The sequence below is a fragment of the Aplysia californica genome, unplaced genomic scaffold, assembly GCF_000002075.1.
Source record: "Aplysia californica isolate F4 #8 unplaced genomic scaffold, AplCal3.0 scaffold00332, whole genome shotgun sequence".
NCBI classification, from domain to species: Eukaryota; Metazoa; Mollusca; class Gastropoda; order Aplysiida; family Aplysiidae; genus Aplysia; species Aplysia californica.
In genome coordinates, this window is record NW_004797602.1 from 547,044 (window position 1) to 551,802 (window position 4,759).

The 4,759-nt window shown below is 41.7% G+C and overlaps 1 protein-coding gene and 3 non-coding genes across 5 annotated transcripts in view; all 4 read left to right on the top strand.

The window, feature by feature from the left end:
* Nucleotides 1-4,759, top strand: part of LOC101857036 (cell division control protein 45 homolog) — a 46,698-nt gene that overhangs the window by 33,336 nt on the left and 8,603 nt on the right. The window lies entirely within an intron of this gene.
* On the top strand, nucleotides 446-673 carry LOC118478022. Its single transcript, XR_004858757.1, has one exon. It is a non-coding gene; the product is annotated as a small nucleolar RNA U3 (small nucleolar RNA).
* Nucleotides 2,196-2,417, top strand: LOC118478019. The gene has a single exon (XR_004858754.1). It is a non-coding gene; the product is annotated as a small nucleolar RNA U3 (small nucleolar RNA).
* Nucleotides 4,242-4,463, top strand: LOC118478020. Its single transcript, XR_004858755.1, has one exon. It is a non-coding gene; the product is annotated as a small nucleolar RNA U3 (small nucleolar RNA).

Sequence of the window (4,759 nt, forward strand, 5' to 3'; positions counted from 1 at the left end):
GAGCCTTGCTATGAGTTCACAAAAAAAATATTTTAAACTCCTGATACTGATGCGACACAGAGAAGCAAACAGGACATCTCTCCTCATTAGTCCACCTTTTAAAAAAACAAAACAACAACAACAAAACAAAACAAACAAACAAAAACGAACAACAACAAAAATTAAAGGAAGATAAACTTAGAAAAGAAAAAGTAATAACCTCCCTTTTCTTCACTCTTGACTCACAGTTTTCGAAAGGACTGACCCCACACACGTGTCAAGCTGATATTTGTGTTCACACAACGAGACATTCAACATGTTGCCCTAGCTCTGTTTGTAAAATTCGTTCCCTATTAGCATACAGACATTAACAATGATACCAACTTTCCACAAAGGGAGAATGTGAAAACCATACGAAAAACCACCATCTGAAATGTAAGAGATTTTGGGGAATTCATTACAGGTTAAGATCATACTTTTAGGGATCATTTCTAAAGTATGTCTTGCCGAGACGTCGAGTAAAATCGATCGGCACGTAGGCCTAAACCACGATGACGAGATTGCGTCAGTTCCTCTGAGCGTGAAGTTGAGGCTGGCATGACTACTGCTCTCGTAGTCAGGCCGTGTCTCGGTGAGGATCGTTCCTTTCCTCCCTCAGTGGGGACAAGGAGGGGGAACTGGCAATCAGAGTGGTTTTTCCTCTTTTTATAACAAATGACATGAATGGTAAACTGTTAGTTCTAGCTTGTAGCGCTTTAGTTATATCTAGTCTCTCTCTCTCTTTCTCACTCTCTCTCTCTCTTTCTCTCTCTCTCTCTCTTTCTCTCTCTCTCTCTCTCTTTCTCTCTCTCTCTCTCTTTCTCTCTCTCTCTCTCTCTTTCTCTCTCTCTCTCTCTCTCTCTCTCTCTCTCTCTCTCTCTCTCTCTCTCTCCCTCTCTCTCCTTCATCCTCAAACACAATGACCTTAATTGTATACCTCCAATAATGCATTATGCCTGCTACCAAATTAGTGGAGGCATATTATGTTGCTTTGGCGCTTGTCGTGCATGTGGTTCCGATAACTTTCACCCGAAACGAATTGTGCAGAAAGGCCCCGTACTCAAAATGCAACACAATTTGGCCATTATGAATGCCAAAGATAAGATTTGTAACTAAGGGGCAGAACAGGGAAAAGTGCAGAGCTGCCTAAATCTACCGATTTTTCCTGTAGATTCCGATTTTGGGCCTGTTCTGCCGCCATACCGATAAGGTGTCAAAACTACCGGATTTGCGATGGGTGCCGAGAGAATAAAAAGAAGAAAAAAAACATTCTGCAGTGCTTCCATTCACTTTGTTTTTACGGGAAATCGGTACATTCCGAAAGTTACGTACTTGCCGCATCATCATTTCAACTCCATGCGTTAAAAGAGAGAGAGAGACAGAGAGATCAGCACTTGCCTCCGTAACTTATCAGATATTTACGGCAACTCTCGACAATAAGTTGTATTAGAGACTGCCAGATTGCGCATTTCGTACTCTCGACCATTGTCTATCTGTGCCGTTCGGTCGGCAATAGTTTTTCACGTGCATATCGGCTAAAATCTGTCTACTCACGATAATCTTCCTCCTTCTTTTCTTTCTGTCTATCTTCAGTTTTTTGCTGCGGCTGGAAAATCTGAGCATTTAATTCATTTATCTAGAAAATGTCCACACATGAAAAGAATGCAATACTGTTATCTTATTATGTATATTTCTATTTGAATTTTGAAATTTCTGCGAGAAAAATAGTCAAGCAGTGAGCCTTGCTATGAGTTCACAAAAAAAATATTTTTAACTCCTGATACTGATGCGACACAGAGAAGCAAACAGGACATCTCTCCTCATTAGTCCACCTTTTTAAAAAACAACAACAACAAAACACAACAAACAAACAAAACGAACGACAAAAAAATTAAAGGAAGATAAACTTAGAAAAGAAAAAGTAATAACCTCCCTTTTCTTCACTCTTGACTCACAGTTTTCGAAAGGACTATGACCCCACACACGTGTCAAGCTGATATTTGTGTTCACACAACGAGACATTCAACATGTTGCCCTAGCTCTGTTTGTAAAATTCGTTCCCTATTAGCATACAGACATTAACAATGATACCAACTTTCCACAAAGGGAGAATGTGAAAACCATACGAAAAACCACCATCTGAAATGTAAGAGATTTTGGGGAATTCATTACAGGTTAAGATCATACTTTTAGGGATCATTTCTAAAGTATGTCTTGCCGAGACGTCGAGTAAAATCGATCGGCACGTAAACCACGATGACGAGATTGCGTCAGTTCCTCTGAGCGTGAAGTTGAGGCTGGCATGACTACTGCTCTCGTAGTCAGGCCGTGTCTCGTTGAGGATCGTTCCTTTCCTCCCTCAGTGGGGACAAGGAGGGGGAACTGGCAATCAGAGTGGTTTTTCCTCTTTTTATAACAAATGACATGAATGGTAAACTGTTAGTTCTAGCTTGTAGCGCTTTAGTTATATCTAGTCTCTCTCTCTCTTTCTCACTCTCTCTCTCTCTTTCTCTCTCTCTCTCTCTTTCTCTCTCTCTCTCTCTTTCTCTCTCTCTCTCTCTTTCTCTCTCTCTCTCTCTCTCTCTCTCTCTCTCTCTCTCGCTTTCTCTCTCTCTCTCTCTCTCTCTCTCTCTCTCTCTCTCTCTCTCTCTCTCTCTCTATATCTCTCGTTCCTTTCCTCCCTCAGTGGGGATAAGGAGGGGGAACTGGCAATCAGAGTGGTTTCTCTTTCTATTCATAACAAATGACATGAATGGTGGTAAACTGTTAGATTTAGCTTGTAGCTATTTAGATCTATGGTCTCTCTCTCTCGCTTTCTCTCATCTCTCTCTCTCTCTCTCTCTCTCTCTCTCTCTCTCTCTCTCTCTCTCCCCCCCCCCCTCTCTCTCTCTCTCTCTCTCTCTCTCTCTCTCCCTCCCTCTCCCTCCCTCTCCCTCCCTCTCTCTCCTTCATCCTCAAACACAATGACCTTAATTGTATACCTCCAATAATGCATTATGCCTGCTACCAAATTAGTGGAGGCATATTATGTTGCTTTGGCGCTTGTCGTGCATGTGGTTCCGATAACTTTCACCGGAAACGAATTGTGTAGAAAGGCCCCGTACTCAAAATGCAACACAATTTGGCCATTATGAATGCCAAAGATAAGATTTGTAACTAAGGGGCAGAACAGGGAAAAGTGCAGAGCTGCCTAAATCTACCGATTTTTCCTGTAGATTCCGATTTTGGGCCTGTTCTGCCGCCATACCGATAAGGTGTCAAAACTACCGGATTTGCGATGGGTGCCGAGAGAATAAAAAGAAGAAAAACAACATTCTGCAGTGCTTCCATTCACTTTGTTTTTACGGGAAATCGGTACATTCCGAAAGTGACGTACTTGCCGCATCATCATTTCAACTCCATGCGTTAAAAGAGAGAGAGAGACAGAGAGATCAGCACTTGCCTCCGTAACTTATCAGATATTTACGGCAACTCTCGACAATAAGTTGTATTAGAAACTGCCAGATTGCACATTTCGTACTCTCGACCATTGTCTATCTGTGCCGTTCGGTCGGCAATAGTTTTTCATGTGCATATCGGCTAAAATCTGTCTACTCACGATAATCTTCCTCCTTCTTTTCTTTCCGTCTATCTTCAGTTTTTTGCTGCGGCTGGAAAATCTGAGCATTTAATTCATTTATCTAGAAAATGTCCACCCATGAAAAGAATGCAATACTGTTATCTTATTATGTATATTTCTATTTGAATTTTGAAATTTCTGCGAGAAAAATAGTCAAGCAGTGAGCCTTGCTATGAGTTCACAAAAAAAATATTTTTAACTCCTGATACTGATGCGACACAGAGAAGCAAACAGGACATCTCTCCTCATTAGTCCACCTTTTTAAAAAACAACAACAACAAAACACAACAAACAAACAAAACGAACGACAAAAAAAATTAAAGGAAGATAAACTTAGAAAAGAAAAAGTAATAACTTCCCTTATTCTTCACTCTTGACTCACAGTTTTCGAAAGGACTATGACCCCACACACGTGTCAAGCTGATATTTGTGTTCACACAACGAGACATTCAACATGCTGCCCTAGCTCTGTTTGTAAAATTCGTTCCCTATTAGCATACAGACATTAACAATGATACCAACTTTCCACAAAGGGAGAATGTGAAAACCATACGAAAAACCACCATCTGAAATGTAAGAGATTTTGGGGAATTCATTACAGGTTAAGATCATACTTTTAGGGATCATTTCTAAAGTATGTCTTGCCGAGACGTCGAGTAAAATCGATCGGCACGTAAACCACGATGACGAGATTGCGTCAGTTCCTCTGAGCGTGAAGTTGAGGCTGGCATGACTACTGCTCTCGTAGTCAGGCCGTGTCTCGTTGAGGATCGTTCCTTTCCTCCCTCAGTGGGGACAAGGAGGGGGAACTGGCAATCAGAGTGGTTTTTCCTCTTTTTATAACAAATGACATGAATGGTAAACTGTTAGTTCTAGCTTGTAGCTATTTAGTTATTCTATAGTCTCTCTCTCTTTCTCTCTCTCTTTCTCTCTCTCTCTCTCTCTCTCTCTCTCTCTCTCTCTCTCTCTCTCTCTCTCTCTCTCTCTCTCTCTCTCTCTCTCTGACGCTCTCATCACACCGTCAGGGGCACTCTGTCTCTCTCCCACCCTTTTGCGGGGTGGGCTCTGCGGCCGGGCGCCTGACAGGCACTTCTGATTATAGAGAAAGATGGATAGAGAAGG